The sequence below is a fragment of the Hippocampus bargibanti genome, linkage group LG19 (genome assembly GCF_051943395.1).
Source record: "Hippocampus bargibanti isolate YZ-2025 linkage group LG19, ASM5194339v1, whole genome shotgun sequence".
Classification (NCBI taxonomy): Eukaryota; Metazoa; Chordata; class Actinopteri; order Syngnathiformes; family Syngnathidae; genus Hippocampus; species Hippocampus bargibanti.
In genome coordinates, this window is record NC_142752.1 from 13,609,880 (window position 1) to 13,628,860 (window position 18,981).

Sequence of the window (18,981 nt, forward strand, 5' to 3'; positions counted from 1 at the left end):
ACAGTGAAATGTCCAGAAACTATCTTCTCCATTAAGGGCTCGTACTTTGGTTTTGAACTTTGTCGCGACACCTGCTTTCTTTCCGACCAGGGGGGGGGGGGGGGGGGGGGGGGGGGGGGGGGGGGGGGGGGGGGGGGGGGGGGGGGGGGGGGGGGGGGGGGGGGGGGGGGGGGGGGGGGGGGGGGGGGGGGGGGGGGGGGGGGGGGGGGGGGGGGGGGGGGGGGGGGGGGGGGGGGGGGGGGGGGGGGGGGGGGGGGGGGGGGGGGGGGGGGGGGGGGGGGGGGGGGGGGGGGGGGGGGGGGGGGGGGGGGGGGGGGGGGGGGGGGGGGGGGGGGGGGGGGGGGGGGGGGGGGGGGGGGGGGGGGGGGGGGGGGGGGGGGGGGGGGGGGGGGGGGGGGGGGGGGGGGGGGGGGGGGGGGGGGGGGGGGGGGGGGGGGGGGGGGGGGGGGGGGGGGGGGGGGGGGGGGGGGGGGGGGGGGGGGGGGGGGGGGGGGGGGGGGGGGGGGGGGGGGGGGGGGGGGGGGGGGGGGGGGGGGGGGGGGGGGGGGGGGGGGGGGGGGGGGGGGGGGGGGGGGGGGGGGGGGGGGGGGGGGGGGGGGGGGGGGGGGGGGGGGGGGGGGGGGGGGGGGGGGGGGGGGGGGGGGGGGGGGGGGGGGGGGGGGGGGGGGGGGGGGGGGGGGGGGGGGGGGGGGGGGGGGGGGGGGGGGGGGGGGGGGGGGGGGGGGGGGGGGGGGGGGGGGGGGGGGGGGGGGGGGGGGGGGGGGGGGGGGGGGGGGGGGGGGGGGGGGGGGGGGGGGGGGGGGGGGGGGGGGGGGGGGGGGGGGGGGGGGGGGGGGGGGGGGGGGGGGGGGGGGGGGGGGGGGGGGGGGGGGGGGGGGGGGGGGGGGGGGGGGGGGGGGGGGGGGGGGGGGGGGGGGGGGGGGGGGGGGGGGGGGGGGGGGGGGGGGGGGGGGGGGGGGGGGGGGGGGGGGGGGGGGGGGGGGGGGGGGGGGGGGGGGGGGGGGGGGGGGGGGGGGGGGGGGGGGGGGGGGGGGGGGGGGGGGGGGGGGGGGGGGGGGGGGGGGGGGGGGGGGGGGGGGGGGGGGGGGGGGGGGGGGGGGGGGGGGGGGGGGGGGGGGGGGGGGGGGGGGGGGGGGGGGGGGGGGGGGGGGGGGGGGGGGGGGGGGGGGGGGGGGGGGGGGGGGGGGGGGGGGGGGGGGGGGGGGGGGGGGGGGGGGGGGGGGGGGGGGGGGGGGGGGGGGGGGGGGGGGGGGGGGGGGGGGGGGGGGGGGGGGGGGGGGGGGGGGGGGGGGGGGGGGGGGGGGGGGGGGGGGGGGGGGGGGGGGGGGGGGGGGGGGGGGGGGGGGGGGGGGGGGGGGGGGGGGGGGGGGGGGGGGGGGGGGGGGGGGGGGGGGGGGGGGGGGGGGGGGGGGGGGGGGGGGGGGGGGGGGGGGGGGGGGGGGGGGGGGGGGGGGGGGGGGGGGGGGGGGGGGGGGGGGGGGGGGGGGGGGGGGGGGGGGGGGGGGGGGGGGGGGGGGGGGGGGGGGGGGGGGGGGGGGGGGGGGGGGGGGGGGGGGGGGGGGGGGGGGGGGGGGGGGGGGGGGGGGGGGGGGGGGGGGGGGGGGGGGGGGGGGGGGGGGGGGGGGGGGGGGGGGGGGGGGGGGGGGGGGGGGGGGGGGGGGGGGGGGGGGGGGGGGGGGGGGGGGGGGGGGGGGGGGGGGGGGGGGGGGGGGGGGGGGGGGGGGGGGGGGGGGGGGGGGGGGGGGGGGGGGGGGGGGGGGGGGGGGGGGGGGGGGGGGGGGGGGGGGGGGGGGGGGGGGGGGGGGGGGGGGGGGGGGGGGGGGGGGGGGGGGGGGGGGGGGGGGGGGGGGGGGGGGGGGGGGGGGGGGGGGGGGGGGGGGGGGGGGGGGGGGGGGGGGGGGGGGGGGGGGGGGGGGGGGGGGGGGGGGGGGGGGGGGGGGGGGGGGGGGGGGGGGGGGGGGGGGGGGGGGGGGGGGGGGGGGGGGGGGGGGGGGGGGGGGGGGGGGGGGGGGGGGGGGGGGGGGGGGGGGGGGGGGGGGGGGGGGGGGGGGGGGGGGGGGGGGGGGGGGGGGGGGGGGGGGGGGGGGGGGGGGGGGGGGGGGGGGGGGGGGGGGGGGGGGGGGGGGGGGGGGGGGGGGGGGGGGGGGGGGGGGGGGGGGGGGGGGGGGGGGGGGGGGGGGGGGGGGGGGGGGGGGGGGGGGGGGGGGGGGGGGGGGGGGGGGGGGGGGGGGGGGGGGGGGGGGGGGGGGGGGGGGGGGGGGGGGGGGGGGGGGGGGGGGGGGGGGGGGGGGGGGGGGGGGGGGGGGGGGGGGGGGGGGGGGGGGGGGGGGGGGGGGGGGGGGGGGGGGGGGGGGGGGGGGGGGGGGGGGGGGGGGGGGGGGGGGGGGGGGGGGGGGGGGGGGGGGGGGGGGGGGGGGGGGGGGGGGGGGGGGGGGGGGGGGGGGGGGGGGGGGGGGGGGGGGGGGGGGGGGGGGGGGGGGGGGGGGGGGGGGGGGGGGGGGGGGGGGGGGGGGGGGGGGGGGGGGGGGGGGGGGGGGGGGGGGGGGGGGGGGGGGGGGGGGGGGGGGGGGGGGGGGGGGGGGGGGGGGGGGGGGGGGGGGGGGGGGGGGGGGGGGGGGGGGGGGGGGGGGGGGGGGGGGGGGGGGGGGGGGGGGGGGGGGGGGGGGGGGGGGGGGGGGGGGGGGGGGGGGGGGGGGGGGGGGGGGGGGGGGGGGGGGGGGGGGGGGGGGGGGGGGGGGGGGGGGGGGGGGGGGGGGGGGGGGGGGGGGGGGGGGGGGGGGGGGGGGGGGGGGGGGGGGGGGGGGGGGGGGGGGGGGGGGGGGGGGGGGGGGGGGGGGGGGGGGGGGGGGGGGGGGGGGGGGGGGGGGGGGGGGGGGGGGGGGGGGGGGGGGGGGGGGGGGGGGGGGGGGGGGGGGGGGGGGGGGGGGGGGGGGGGGGGGGGGGGGGGGGGGGGGGGGGGGGGGGGGGGGGGGGGGGGGGGGGGGGGGGGGGGGGGGGGGGGGGGGGGGGGGGGGGGGGGGGGGGGGGGGGGGGGGGGGGGGGGGGGGGGGGGGGGGGGGGGGGGGGGGGGGGGGGGGGGGGGGGGGGGGGGGGGGGGGGGGGGGGGGGGGGGGGGGGGGGGGGGGGGGGGGGGGGGGGGGGGGGGGGGGGGGGGGGGGGGGGGGGGGGGGGGGGGGGGGGGGGGGGGGGGGGGGGGGGGGGGGGGGGGGGGGGGGGGGGGGGGGGGGGGGGGGGGGGGGGGGGGGGGGGGGGGGGGGGGGGGGGGGGGGGGGGGGGGGGGGGGGGGGGGGGGGGGGGGGGGGGGGGGGGGGGGGGGGGGGGGGGGGGGGGGGGGGGGGGGGGGGGGGGGGGGGGGGGGGGGGGGGGGGGGGGGGGGGGGGGGGGGGGGGGGGGGGGGGGGGGGGGGGGGGGGGGGGGGGGGGGGGGGGGGGGGGGGGGGGGGGGGGGGGGGGGGGGGGGGGGGGGGGGGGGGGGGGGGGGGGGGGGGGGGGGGGGGGGGGGGGGGGGGGGGGGGGGGGGGGGGGGGGGGGGGGGGGGGGGGGGGGGGGGGGGGGGGGGGGGGGGGGGGGGGGGGGGGGGGGGGGGGGGGGGGGGGGGGGGGGGGGGGGGGGGGGGGGGGGGGGGGGGGGGGGGGGGGGGGGGGGGGGGGGGGGGGGGGGGGGGGGGGGGGGGGGGGGGGGGGGGGGGGGGGGGGGGGGGGGGGGGGGGGGGGGGGGGGGGGGGGGGGGGGGGGGGGGGGGGGGGGGGGGGGGGGGGGGGGGGGGGGGGGGGGGGGGGGGGGGGGGGGGGGGGGGGGGGGGGGGGGGGGGGGGGGGGGGGGGGGGGGGGGGGGGGGGGGGGGGGGGGGGGGGGGGGGGGGGGGGGGGGGGGGGGGGGGGGGGGGGGGGGGGGGGGGGGGGGGGGGGGGGGGGGGGGGGGGGGGGGGGGGGGGGGGGGGGGGGGGGGGGGGGGGGGGGGGGGGGGGGGGGGGGGGGGGGGGGGGGGGGGGGGGGGGGGGGGGGGGGGGGGGGGGGGGGGGGGGGGGGGGGGGGGGGGGGGGGGGGGGGGGGGGGGGGGGGGGGGGGGGGGGGGGGGGGGGGGGGGGGGGGGGGGGGGGGGGGGGGGGGGGGGGGGGGGGGGGGGGGGGGGGGGGGGGGGGGGGGGGGGGGGGGGGGGGGGGGGGGGGGGGGGGGGGGGGGGGGGGGGGGGGGGGGGGGGGGGGGGGGGGGGGGGGGGGGGGGGGGGGGGGGGGGGGGGGGGGGGGGGGGGGGGGGGGGGGGGGGGGGGGGGGGGGGGGGGGGGGGGGGGGGGGGGGGGGGGGGGGGGGGGGGGGGGGGGGGGGGGGGGGGGGGGGGGGGGGGGGGGGGGGGGGGGGGGGGGGGGGGGGGGGGGGGGGGGGGGGGGGGGGGGGGGGGGGGGGGGGGGGGGGGGGGGGGGGGGGGGGGGGGGGGGGGGGGGGGGGGGGGGGGGGGGGGGGGGGGGGGGGGGGGGGGGGGGGGGGGGGGGGGGGGGGGGGGGGGGGGGGGGGGGGGGGGGGGGGGGGGGGGGGGGGGGGGGGGGGGGGGGGGGGGGGGGGGGGGGGGGGGGGGGGGGGGGGGGGGGGGGGGGGGGGGGGGGGGGGGGGGGGGGGGGGGGGGGGGGGGGGGGGGGGGGGGGGGGGGGGGGGGGGGGGGGGGGGGGGGGGGGGGGGGGGGGGGGGGGGGGGGGGGGGGGGGGGGGGGGGGGGGGGGGGGGGGGGGGGGGGGGGGGGGGGGGGGGGGGGGGGGGGGGGGGGGGGGGGGGGGGGGGGGGGGGGGGGGGGGGGGGGGGGGGGGGGGGGGGGGGGGGGGGGGGGGGGGGGGGGGGGGGGGGGGGGGGGGGGGGGGGGGGGGGGGGGGGGGGGGGGGGGGGGGGGGGGGGGGGGGGGGGGGGGGGGGGGGGGGGGGGGGGGGGGGGGGGGGGGGGGGGGGGGGGGGGGGGGGGGGGGGGGGGGGGGGGGGGGGGGGGGGGGGGGGGGGGGGGGGGGGGGGGGGGGGGGGGGGGGGGGGGGGGGGGGGGGGGGGGGGGGGGGGGGGGGGGGGGGGGGGGGGGGGGGGGGGGGGGGGGGGGGGGGGGGGGGGGGGGGGGGGGGGGGGGGGGGGGGGGGGGGGGGGGGGGGGGGGGGGGGGGGGGGGGGGGGGGGGGGGGGGGGGGGGGGGGGGGGGGGGGGGGGGGGGGGGGGGGGGGGGGGGGGGGGGGGGGGGGGGGGGGGGGGGGGGGGGGGGGGGGGGGGGGGGGGGGGGGGGGGGGGGGGGGGGGGGGGGGGGGGGGGGGGGGGGGGGGGGGGGGGGGGGGGGGGGGGGGGGGGGGGGGGGGGGGGGGGGGGGGGGGGGGGGGGGGGGGGGGGGGGGGGGGGGGGGGGGGGGGGGGGGGGGGGGGGGGGGGGGGGGGGGGGGGGGGGGGGGGGGGGGGGGGGGGGGGGGGGGGGGGGGGGGGGGGGGGGGGGGGGGGGGGGGGGGGGGGGGGGGGGGGGGGGGGGGGGGGGGGGGGGGGGGGGGGGGGGGGGGGGGGGGGGGGGGGGGGGGGGGGGGGGGGGGGGGGGGTGGGGGGGGGGGGGGGGGGGGGGGGGGGGGGGGGGGGGGGGGGGGGGGGGGGGGGGGGGGGGGGGGGGGGGGGGGGGGGGGGGGGGGGGGGGGGGGGGGGGGGGGGGGGGGGGGGGGGGGGGGGGGGGGGGGGGGGGGGGGGGGGGGGGGGGGGGGGGGGGGGGGGGGGGGGGGGGGGGGGGGGGGGGGGGGGGGGGGGGGGGGGGGGGGGGGGGGGGGGGGGGGGGGGGGGGGGGGGGGGGGGGGGGGGGGGGGGGGGGGGGGGGGGGGGGGGGGGGGGGGGGGGGGGGGGGGGGGGGGGGGGGGGGGGGGGGGGGGGGGGGGGGGGGGGGGGGGGGGGGGGGGGGGGGGGGGGGGGGGGGGGGGGGGGGGGGGGGGGGGGGGGGGGGGGGGGGGGGGGGGGGGGGGGGGGGGGGGGGGGGGGGGGGGGGGGGGGGGGGGGGGGGGGGGGGGGGGGGGGGGGGGGGGGGGGGGGGGGGGGGGGGGGGGGGGGGGGGGGGGGGGGGGGGGGGGGGGGGGGGGGGGGGGGGGGGGGGGGGGGGGGGGGGGGGGGGGGGGGGGGGGGGGGGGGGGGGGGGGGGGGGGGGGGGGGGGGGGGGGGGGGGGGGGGGGGGGGGGGGGGGGGGGGGGGGGGGGGGGGGGGGGGGGGGGGGGGGGGGGGGGGGGGGGGGGGGGGGGGGGGGGGGGGGGGGGGGGGGGGGGGGGGGGGGGGGGGGGGGGGGGGGGGGGGGGGGGGGGGGGGGGGGGGGGGGGGGGGGGGGGGGGGGGGGGGGGGGGGGGGGGGGGGGGGGGGGGGGGGGGGGGGGGGGGGGGGGGGGGGGGGGGGGGGGGGGGGGGGGGGGGGGGGGGGGGGGGGGGGGGGGGGGGGGGGGGGGGGGGGGGGGGGGGGGGGGGGGGGGGGGGGGGGGGGGGGGGGGGGGGGGGGGGGGGGGGGGGGGGGGGGGGGGGGGGGGGGGGGGGGGGGGGGGGGGGGGGGGGGGGGGGGGGGGGGGGGGGGGGGGGGGGGGGGGGGGGGGGGGGGGGGGGGGGGGGGGGGGGGGGGGGGGGGGGGGGGGGGGGGGGGGGGGGGGGGGGGGGGGGGGGGGGGGGGGGGGGGGGGGGGGGGGGGGGGGGGGGGGGGGGGGGGGGGGGGGGGGGGGGGGGGGGGGGGGGGGGGGGGGGGGGGGGGGGGGGGGGGGGGGGGGGGGGGGGGGGGGGGGGGGGGGGGGGGGGGGGGGGGGGGGGGGGGGGGGGGGGGGGGGGGGGGGGGGGGGGGGGGGGGGGGGGGGGGGGGGGGGGGGGGGGGGGGGGGGGGGGGGGGGGGGGGGGGGGGGGGGGGGGGGGGGGGGGGGGGGGGGGGGGGGGGGGGGGGGGGGGGGGGGGGGGGGGGGGGGGGGGGGGGGGGGGGGGGGGGGGGGGGGGGGGGGGGGGGGGGGGGGGGGGGGGGGGGGGGGGGGGGGGGGGGGGGGGGGGGGGGGGGGGGGGGGGGGGGGGGGGGGGGGGGGGGGGGGGGGGGGGGGGGGGGGGGGGGGGGGGGGGGGGGGGGGGGGGGGGGGGGGGGGGGGGGGGGGGGGGGGGGGGGGGGGGGGGGGGGGGGGGGGGGGGGGGGGGGGGGGGGGGGGGGGGGGGGGGGGGGGGGGGGGGGGGGGGGGGGGGGGGGGGGGGGGGGGGGGGGGGGGGGGGGGGGGGGGGGGGGGGGGGGGGGGGGGGGGGGGGGGGGGGGGGGGGGGGGGGGGGGGGGGGGGGGGGGGGGGGGGGGGGGGGGGGGGGGGGGGGGGGGGGGGGGGGGGGGGGGGGGGGGGGGGGGGGGGGGGGGGGGGGGGGGGGGGGGGGGGGGGGGGGGGGGGGGGGGGGGGGGGGGGGGGGGGGGGGGGGGGGGGGGGGGGGGGGGGGGGGGGGGGGGGGGGGGGGGGGGGGGGGGGGGGGGGGGGGGGGGGGGGGGGGGGGGGGGGGGGGGGGGGGGGGGGGGGGGGGGGGGGGGGGGGGGGGGGGGGGGGGGGGGGGGGGGGGGGGGGGGGGGGGGGGGGGGGGGGGGGGGGGGGGGGGGGGGGGGGGGGGGGGGGGGGGGGGGGGGGGGGGGGGGGGGGGGGGGGGGGGGGGGGGGGGGGGGGGGGGGGGGGGGGGGGGGGGGGGGGGGGGGGGGGGGGGGGGGGGGGGGGGGGGGGGGGGGGGGGGGGGGGGGGGGGGGGGGGGGGGGGGGGGGGGGGGGGGGGGGGGGGGGGGGGGGGGGGGGGGGGGGGGGGGGGGGGGGGGGGGGGGGGGGGGGGGGGGGGGGGGGGGGGGGGGGGGGGGGGGGGGGGGGGGGGGGGGGGGGGGGGGGGGGGGGGGGGGGGGGGGGGGGGGGGGGGGGGGGGGGGGGGGGGGGGGGGGGGGGGGGGGGGGGGGGGGGGGGGGGGGGGGGGGGGGGGGGGGGGGGGGGGGGGGGGGGGGGGGGGGGGGGGGGGGGGGGGGGGGGGGGGGGGGGGGGGGGGGGGGGGGGGGGGGGGGGGGGGGGGGGGGGGGGGGGGGGGGGGGGGGGGGGGGGGGGGGGGGGGGGGGGGGGGGGGGGGGGGGGGGGGGGGGGGGGGGGGGGGGGGGGGGGGGGGGGGGGGGGGGGGGGGGGGGGGGGGGGGGGGGGGGGGGGGGGGGGGGGGGGGGGGGGGGGGGGGGGGGGGTGGATGACACGCCGTCTGTAGCCAGGCTGACAGGGCGGGACCAGTCCACTCCAACTCTGTCCAATACAGCAACGACAGAGCCGAAAATGTCCTCGGCTCTTGTGGTGTCCATCATTGGCACCAACTCAAGAAACTCTTCAGTAACAGTCAATGTCTCATCAACTCCTCGAATAAATATGGCCAGTTGGGCCACGTCTGTGATGTCAGTGCTCTCGTCAATTGCCACGGAAAATGCAATAAATCCTCTCTGCTATAGTATTCCTCGTCAGGCTAATATTGACAAATGCTTGTCGCTTCTCTGGACATACAAGTTCAGCCGCCTTCATCATGCATCGTTTAACAAAGTCACTGTCGGAATACGGCTTAGATGCTAATGCTATTTCGTTAGCAATTAGGTAGCTGGCTTTTACCGCTGCTTCACTGACTTCTCGGCTCCGGATGAAAGTTGAGTTCTGTTTCCTCAGACCCGCCAGCAATTCGTCCATCTTTTCTCTTCTCAGTTGTCCTTGCTACCCGTCATATTTTTCGCTGTGATGAGTCTCGTAGTGGTGTCGAATATTATATTCTTCAATACCGAAACTTGTTGCAAACACACTAAGCACAAAGGTTTTCCGTGCATCTCTGGAAATACAGTAAAGTCTCATTATATCGATATTCAAGGGAGTCCGAAAAAATATCGATATAACCGGGACTATCGATATATCCGATCCTGCGCCGAACTGCATTAAACAAAAGCCGCCAAAAGAGGGCAGCCAAGCGCCATATAAGAAACGGAGCTTGCCATTAGCTCCCTTTTTTTTTTGGGTGAGAGATGTTCCCCCAATGTTGCCTCAAAATGGCACATATAATTCTTTAATGATTGTAAACATGTATGCTTTAATCTTCAGAACTACAGTGTATTTGAAACATATTCATAACTGGATATGTAACAAGAAAGCATATTATCCGAATCTGAAGCCATTGTTTGGATTCACAAGCAATGCAAGACGTCTTGGCGTGAAGTAATTTTTATTTGCATTTGAATAAAAAGTGACATCGGCTGTCCTTTAATACACAGTATGGAATGTTAATAATTTTCAAAATCATCGCGCTTCAGCAGACAAAACAAGAAACATTGTTGCAAAAAACGATTGCATTCATATACAGTACAGTGGCCATGTACATAACACAACAGGGAAACTGCAACGCTTACGTCTTACTGTATTATGTATACAATTAAAAAAAGTCATCAATCTTCTGCTTCCCATTTTTAACTTTTAACACAAACACTTCAATCTCGTCTGCTACACACGAGCTAGCGTCTGAAAATGAAAATGGCTCTGCTACACGGGTGCTGGGCACGTAACCAAGTCACCTGACCAAGTCGACCAATGGCGCGACTGATGGCGTGACACGTGACAAAGTCACACGGCCAAGTCGACCAATAGCGCGACCGATGGCGGCTCATGTGACCAAGTCGACCAATGGCGCGACCGATGGCGGCTCACGTAACAAGACACGTGACCAAGTTGACCAATGGCACGACGGATATATCGATATAAACAACAAAAATGGCCGGCGGGGGATGAAAAGGAGCACCGTAATAACCGGATTATCGTAATAACGGGTATCGTACTAAACGGTACTAATTATACATAAAAAGACTAGAAATGTGCAAGGGAAATGAAAATAGTATCGTAATAAGCGGTACTATCGATATAACCAATATCGATATAACGAGACTTTACTGTAAATAGGACGTGGTCCATTTTTTTTGAAAATTCTACACTCCTTATCTACTTTTCTCCATTTGGATAACGACATTTTGGCTCATGAGGGTGTAGCAGAGAGGTAGAGACCAAGGTATTAACAACGTCGTAACAAGCAGCAGATGGCGCATTGCTGTTTTCAGTCTGTCTCAGTGATGCGGTGTGTCTTCTACTCTGATGGAAAGAGTGCGCCCCTTAGCGGATAATCCATGAATTGCAGTGAATTAAAAATATGAATTCCATGTTTTTTTTATACATTTTTCCACTTTCAAATTATCCTGCGGGCCTGATCGAACCTGCTTGAGGGCTGGTTCCGGCCCACGACCCGTGTGTTTGAAACCCCTGCTTTAAGGCAAAAAATAGTGCACCCAAAAGATAGGCTGCCAAATGAAAAACAAATTAATGAAGTTTATTCAATGCATTGTAAGAATGAACATTTTAAAGAGCAGTACATTGGGGAGACTAAACAAATTCTCAAAAAAAGACTATCAACATCGCAGGGATAATATTAGTGGGCCTCAATCGGCAGTACATATGCACCTAAAAGCTAGCAACCATTCATTTGACGACAATGAGCTTAAAATCGTAGCGAAACAACATAGATGGTTTGAAAGGGGAGTAAAAGAAGCGATTTTCATAAAACAACTAAATCCTTCATTAAACCGGTTTGGTGGGGTGAGGTTCAATTTGGATCGTTCATACAATAGCCTGTTTAGGCAACATAGGATTAGTAATACTGATGAGGTGATACCGGTCGAAGTGGGGCAATCAGGCCAGTTGTTAGTCAGAACATTCGGAACTATCAGTGGAGCTGCAGGGAGTAGTCATCTACTCCCCCCAACCTGAGAGCAGGGACCTATCATAGCAGAGTCCGGCACCGCCATGTCTGGACAGTAGGGATATACAGTAAAGTCTCGTTATATCGATATTCAAGGGAGTCCGAAAAAATATCGATATAACCAGGACTATCGATATATCCGACCCTGTTTGCATGTAATTTTCTCCGTGCGTGCATAGAAATAGTATCGATATAACCGGGACTATCGATATATCCGATATCGTTATAACGAGACTTTACTGTATATATATATATATATATATATATATATATATATATATATATATATATATATATATATATATGATATATATATATATATATATATTGTGATATCATGAGAGGCCGGGACCGGACAAGAAGTGCAATGGACGACAGGTTTGGATACAAACAAAAGGTTTTAGTGTCTCTTCCAATACTTATCAAAATAAAGTCTCTTCTGATACTTAAATCCAAATAATTTCTCTTCTGCTACTTAAATCCAAATAAAGTCTCTTCTGATACTTAAATCCAAATAGTCTCTTCTGAGGTAAAACTGAAGTTCTCTTTACAAGAGTCTCTAGGCCTCACCCCTCTTGACGTCCTCGTCATGTAGCCTAGCCACCTTAGCTAGGTTCAAATCCAGTGTCCAGTCGTGTGGTCCCAACTGGCAATGAGTTCCACGCAGCAATCAACTTCTCCACAGAGCACAGCAATCGAGCTTGTCTTTCCCCAAGCTGCACACTCAGAGGCTCTCTGCCTTAAGAGCCCTGCTCTCCAATCAAGCCCTGATCAGCTGCAGGTGTGTGGGTTTAATTGCTGCCTTCCACCAGGTGGGGCCAAGACTCTCTCTGGGTGGAGCCATCTTAGGGGGATGTATTTGCCCTCCAGGACACAGCCTCTCGTGACATCACAATATATATACAGTAAAGTCTCGTTATATCCATATTCAAGGGAGTCCGAAAAAATATCGATATAATCAGGACTATCGATATATCCGACCCTGTTTGCATGTAATTTTCTCCGTGCGTGTATATATATATATCGATATTTCTTGGATAAGAAGCGAAACATCCGACACCTTTAAAGAAGTACAGATGACGGCTGAAGAAACCTTTTCATCAATTGTTACTTTTATTATCGTCATTGCATGAAGGCCGATAACGGTTCTCATTTTATTGTACACCAGCGGCGCCCATCACATTGATTGCGATCGACCAGTGGCTTGCGGACCCGTCCCAAAGGGTGCAGAGGGGAAAAAAAATTGTGTGCAAGTAATATATTTTTGAATTGATGCACACTGCACCCTAATCAACTATTGGATTGGATTGGATATGCCTTTATTAGTCTCACAGTGGAGAAATTTACATTTCACAGCAGCAAAGTGATGAAAGGAATGAAAGTAGAAAAACAAAATACATGAGCTGCTGGAAAGGCAGCCACTCTCGCGGCGCCGTCTTGAAGTCAAAAGAACCAAAAAAAACACTAAATAACAAATAATATGACAGCACAAAGACACAGAGAGACATTCATTCTTCAGGACTTGCTGTACCCTCTTTGTGATGGCATGAAGCAGTTCTAGATGAAAGAGGAGAGGATCAAAGCGTCTTTCCACCAGTGGATCAGGGACATCATGGTGGAATGTGCACGTCGACTACAAGCTAAATGTTGAAAGCAAACACACAGCTGTAGCATCCATTGACGAAAAGAGATTGTCTCACATCTCCTGTTCCACATAAATCTGCTTCAATTCCAAGCCGCAACAGTTCCACATACGCATCGGCGCTCTGCGCTGACGCTCCTTCTTATCGCGAGTTCCTCAAGCCATGCATCCATCCAGCCGCAAACTGTCCAACAGCACTGACCTTTCCGTTAAACAAAGCGGGGCTGTGAAGATGCTGCCCATTACAGGCGCAAAAAAGCACAATGGCCCCTTTGGTGTCCAGCGATGGCAGTCGAATGGCTCCGACATTCCTCCCATTCAAAAACAGTACTGGCATATCCATGCTGCCGAAAAGGCGCAACCGCTCAGCACAGTCTCCTCCTTGATGAATGTCGTGGTCAAAAATGCTGAAAAACAATCTGTATCCGTTCCACACGATGCACAACAACACAAAGTGACAAAAGAAAACACAAAACAAGACAAAAACAACCAAAAAAAGCAAGGCTCACGAGAGCACTTGCTGTGGCTGCCTACTCGGGCGTCATCTTGGACTTCTCACATTCACATTCAAATCAGAGTTGTTGCGCTACTCTTTTATTCTTATCGGTATTCTTTTTTTTCGATTTAGTTTGTTTGATGTATAATTCAATGAAGGCAACGGCAAAGAATGGGAACCTGGATGGCAAAGAGAAGCTTTTTAAAATGTGTGTGTGACAGTTTCGATATTTTCTGCACGACAGTGATACCTTGGCTTACGAACTTAATTGGTTCCCAGACAGTGTGTAAGGCAAAAAGTGTGTATCCCAAAAAATAGGAAACCATAGGAAACCATTAAAATGAAAATAATCTGTTCCCAGGTCCCCATAAAACATAATTCTACTTTCTAATTTTCTAAGCCTTAAAACGACATACCTTATTTTATGTATAATAAATGTGTGAGGAAGACCGAAGAGGGGGTTTATGTATGTGGTCAAAGAGGACATGAAGTTAGCTGGTGTGAGAGAAGAGGATGCACAAAACTGGGATAGATGGAGGACATTGATTCACTGTGGCGACCCCTGAAGGGAAAAGCCGAAAGGAAAAAAAGAAGAAGAAATGTGCTACGGTATTATAATTAAAGGACAACCGGCGTCACTTTTTTGTTTCCTAACTTACATCAGAAAAACGTTGTATAGCATCTAAAATACCTAAAACACGCAGTGTGATAATTTTTATTCAAATGCAAAACACCAATAAAAATGATTTAAAGTGTCCAAAATCTGCAAAACATTGAGCTGCGAATTGGGCATTTTCAGAAAGTCCCGCTCCCAGTTCGTGACGTCACGCCAAGACGTATTGCATTGCTGGAGAATCAAAACAATGGCTTCGGATTCGGAGAATATGCTTTCTTGTTACACATCCAGTTATGAATATGATTCAAATAGTTCTGAAGAGGAAAGCATACATGTTTGCAATCAATTAAAGAATTTCTTCCGTGCCATTTTGAGGCAACATTGGGGGAAATGTCTCAAATAGAGGCAGAAAATGGCCACCGAGCTGTTGTGAGGAATGAATCAGCCCGTTTCCACAGGCTGATAAATTCCTTCCATGGAGCTTGAACGCCCTCTTCTGGCTCAGTCTGGTGCAACACAAGCTTTTCAGACCAAACAAGCATTGACGTGATGGAAGGACTGCGGCAATGTGTCCTTTTTTCGGTCAGGGGCGTTCCTTCAGTGGCGTCCGCACCGACTCAAAAACAAGAATATTCAGCACGATTCTTAAAACGTAAAATATAGCTACATGCGGTGGAATCTTTGTAAAATGCGCTCAGTAGAAGTCATTTGAAGCCATTTTACAAATTATGGACACAACTTGTCCGGAGACGTCGGTTGTCCTTTAAAGAAATAAACTGTACTGTATAATCAAGTCATTTTATTTACATTTGTGATGGTCGTTGATGTCTTGATGGAGTGGAGTGGGCGGTTTCTTCTGCATTAAACACTTGATGAGGAACGTAACCTTTTTCTTTTATCATCTTGAAGAATGATACCTTGGAGGTGCTTTCTCTGCGACCATTTTACCTAGTTCCTCATCAATTGTGTTCTGTTTAGCTGGGTTAATAGCTTTTTGCATCAAGTATATAGATGGCTTGTGCGGGTTATTTGTGGAGCTTGATTAATGGGATATTTTAACCTTACAGTCTACACTCTGCTTTTGAACTATCAAAGTCGAAACAAGTCCAAATTTCATTGTTTTCAATACATTTTCTCACCATTTGACTTTAGTTTTTTTCACATTTGTTTTTTGTTTCAAGCTCTGCCGTGTGTGTGTGTGTGTGTGTGTGTGTGTGTGTGTGTGTGTGTGTGTGTGTGTGTGCGTGTGTGTGTTTTCTCACTCTCTGTCGTCTGCCTGTCTATTTAATGTTTAACCACCCCCACCCCACTGCTGCGTTCTTGACCAATCGCGTGGCTTTAACCGAAGACGGCATTTTGTTTTTTGGAGAACGGCCTCACTCCCTCTCTGTCTGTAACCCCCAACCCTCACTGCTGCGTTCTTAACCAATCACGTGGCTTTAACCGACGACTGGGGGCGGGGAACAGGGGACCAAAACAAGCTGGCTGCCATTTTCTCCTAGGAGAACGGGCTCATTCGCAAACGACACATCACTCATTGTGGCAGCTCTGTGTGTATCCCGAAAAATAGTTTGTATGCCATGGTAAAATGTTCATAAATTTAACGTTCGTCAACCGAAAAGTTCGTAAGCCAAGGGGTTCGTAAACCGAGGTATCACTGTACGTCTTTCCGTCTCTGTGCCTTCTCTTTCCTCGAGAGGTGTTTATGACTACATCGGAAAAATGCAAATTTGCGATTATCTCAATGAAACTACTATATTCAAAATAATGCATCAAAAATGAACATCAAGCGAGGAACTCACAAAATATATTCTATAGCCCCCCCTTTATGCTGGCATTTCATTGAGCGTATCTCCCAACAAAACGATCAGATGTCCTGAAAATGTAGGAAATGGTATGTCTCAAGTGTTTATTTCTTCCTTTGTCGTGTATTCACAAACGGGGAAATCAAAAAAATACATTCTGTCGGCATGCTATAGAATTTATGTTGTGATTTCATAGCTTGAATTTCTGTTTCATAATCAGAATCAGAAAACCTTTATTCGTCCCACAATGGGGACATTTGCAGTCCACAGCAGCAATTTGAAAGGGAGATGGGGTGGGGGGTAGGGTGAAAGGATAGAAATAAGATATTCTAAGCATGGTAAAATAAAAATGTCAACTGTATACTATAAATGTGCAAAACCGTTTCATAAAAAACTGTACTTAGTGCAAGTATCAAGAAAGTCATATTGATATTGATTCGCTGCATTATTTTTATTTTTTGTTCTTTCATGAAAGTGATGCATTTTTTGGGAGGTGGCCATGAACACTTCTCAAGTCTAACAGAAGGAGCAAAACTCCATCTAGTGTACTGGTGTCAAAGTCAAGGCCCGGGATTCAAATCTGGAACGCCATATCATTTTATCCGGTCTGCGAAAGCAAATCAAAATTCCATGATGCTTGCCATGAATTCCAGCCTGGCAGCCATCTTGAACATGGACATGAGGTACAGTCAAAATTCTTAACCCCAGTGTGGTGGACATTTTGGTCAGGAATATCAGATGCCACCTGGGTTCCCATCCCGAGGTATCCTCATTGTGCTGGCCATCTTGGACAGCGATAATAGGCACAGCCTAGATTCTATTTGCTGCAAAATGAGACGAAGAAACCCGTTGGCTTTTCTTTCCACTCACTCACTGTCTCACAAACATGACAGCATTGCTCATCTGGTATGCAAGAAGCTACCGCAGGATCCTTTGAAGTTTTGATGCTCAATAGGTCCCATTATGGAACTCACCTTCTCGTACTGTATTACAGGTGCAGTTTGCACAAAGTTTTTAACACAATAACAGTCAAACCATTACAGGAAACGTGCATTTACTCAACTCAAGTCAGTCGAGCTGCAAGCAATTCACTTGTTTAAAATCGCCACAATCAGACTGAGCAAGAATCCCTTCATCAAACCTCTCCTGAATGTTTCATACTTTAAAACCCTCTTTGTTTAATCAGATACATATCTCAAGGATGGATCCACAACCTCCTGCCGTTTCCGCTTTTTGACACCACTGGCGCAACTTTGTAATTCCACTGCGCCAGCACCGGCACACGTCTATCACGATTGCCGCATATTTCTACATGATCTGCGCCACATATGACATACTTCTGTAAAAATAGTTAAAGAAACAAATACAGTGATACCTCAGCTCACGAACTAAATTGGTTCCCAGAAAGTGTGTGTAAGGCGAAAAGTTCGTCTTCCGAACATTTATTTCCTATAAGAAACCATTAAAAATTAGAATAATCCGTTCTCAGGTCCCCATACAACAATTTTCTACTAAATAAGCCCTCTGTGGAAGCTCTGTCCTACAGGTGTGGTCCATCGATGAGAAGGTTTCTTCAGCCGTCATCAGTACTTCTTTGAAGGTGTCGGACGTTTAGCTTCTTATCCAAGGGGCTTCGTCAGTGAACTGAAATTTTCTGGTAGTTTTGGCCCTATATATATCACTACTGTCCAGATGTGGCGGTGACAGACTGCTATGATAGGTCACAAACTGTGGTTTCCCTCAGTGGTCTTTTAACAAATGTCAAAAGAAATGAATGAAACAAAAAATTCTGAAGATACTAAAAGGAGAGGAGTAGCAGTGCCTTACATTGCAGCGGTTTCTGAAAAACTATGAGTCTTTTGGCAACACAAAATTCCTAGTTCCTTCCGAGTTAATACCAAACCGATAAACACTTTAAGGCAAATAGTGCATCCAAAAGATAGGCTGCCTAATGAAAAACAAATTAAGGTAGTTTATTCAATACATTGTAAAAATGAAAATTGTAAAGCGCAATACATTGGGGAGACTAAACAAATTCTCAAAAAAAAAGACTATCAACATCGCAGGGATAATACGAGTGGGCCTCAATCTGCAGTACATATGCACCTAAAAGCTAGCAACCACACATTTGACGACAGTGAGGTTAAAATCTTAGCCAAAGAAAATATATGGTTTGAAAGGGGAGTAAAAGAATCTATTTTCATAAAACAGCAAAACCCTTCACTAAATCGCCATGGTGGGATAAAGTTTAATTTGGATCATTTGTACAACAGACTTCTGAGGCCATATAGGCTTAGTTATGCTATAATAGTACCTAATACCAGCAAATTTTAGTTCGCTGACGAAGCCACTTGGATAAGAAGCGAAACGTCTGACACCTTCAAAGAAGTACAGATGACGGCTGAACAAACATTCTCATCGATACCTTTGTGATGGTCGGTGATGAAGTTGCTTCTTGATATCCGAGTGAAGTAGCTGTGCTTTCTTGGCAATAATATCCTCACTCACACTGATCCCTGCTAGCTGCTTTTCGTTAATCCGAATCAGCAGAAGTTTTTCAACCTCTTCTATTGCCTCAGACCGTTCCTTAGACAACACAGAAACACCGTTAGCCACACATAGCAATGGTCGACTTAGCATAATGGTAGTGGGACGCTAAGTTACACAAATGTACACCTCATTCGTGTTTTTCGATTATCTCCTTCTTCTGCTCGATCGTAATTTTGTTTTGTGTCCTCTTCGGCTGAACACTAGCCTGTGGTGGGGTCTTTTTCGGTCCCATAATAGCAAAAGTACTCCACTCGACAAACAAACCACGTATGCACTCAAAGAGAACTACTCCGCCAGCCACCGTAGCGCTGTTCGACCCTGTGGTTTGGTGTTCATCTGAGGCTTTGGGTGTGGCCACAAATATAATAGACACATGCCTCAAATCGCGCTTCGTATATATATTTTTTCCTTGTTTACTCGGTACACGCATCCAGGCCTTGGCACAGTAGGACACATCACTACTTCTCAACCCTCAGATTCTTTCATGTTGTACTTTTTTTATTCAATCTGCTTTGCCTTCGACATGTCTGGTTTTCACAGTGACTGTCTCCATTACATATATAATGTCTCACAGTGGATACATTTACATTTCACAGCAGCAAAGTGAGGAAAGAAAGAGTAAAGGAAAGGAAGAAGTAGAAAAACAAAACACAGGAGCTGCTATAAAGGCAGCCACTCTCGCGGCGCCATCTTGAAGTCAAAACGAATATCTGGATGGCTGGCTAGCTAGCTTTCTGGCCGGCTAGAAAGCTATCTATCTGTATATCTATTAGCTATATAGCTGGCTAGCTTTCTAGCTAGCTAGGTCACCGAGTGTAATTGACGTTTAGATGAAAAGTACTAAAAGCTAGCCAGCTATTTGCTATTTATTAGCTGGCTAGCTAGCTAGAAAGCTGGCTCGCAAGCTATCTATCTGTATATCTATTAGCTATTAGCTATATAGCTTTCTAGCTAACTAGCTATTGGCTATCTCGCTCGCTCTCTATCAATTTGAGTAACTTCCAGGGTGAGTGAATGCTGGCGCGTGTGGCTGCCACTGCTCACCCACAGAAAAACTGATCCTGTGACTGTAAAGTGACCATGAGAGTTTTGAAAGGCTCTTGGAAATGAAAT

The 18,981-nt window shown here is 66.5% G+C and overlaps 1 protein-coding gene across 1 annotated transcript in view; it reads left to right on the forward strand.

Annotated features, from left to right (window-relative positions):
- The window catches only part of mdn1 (midasin AAA ATPase 1), a 252,083-nt gene that overhangs the window by 109,780 nt on the left and 123,322 nt on the right, over positions 1-18,981 (forward strand). The gene's annotated exons all lie outside the window — the stretch shown is intronic.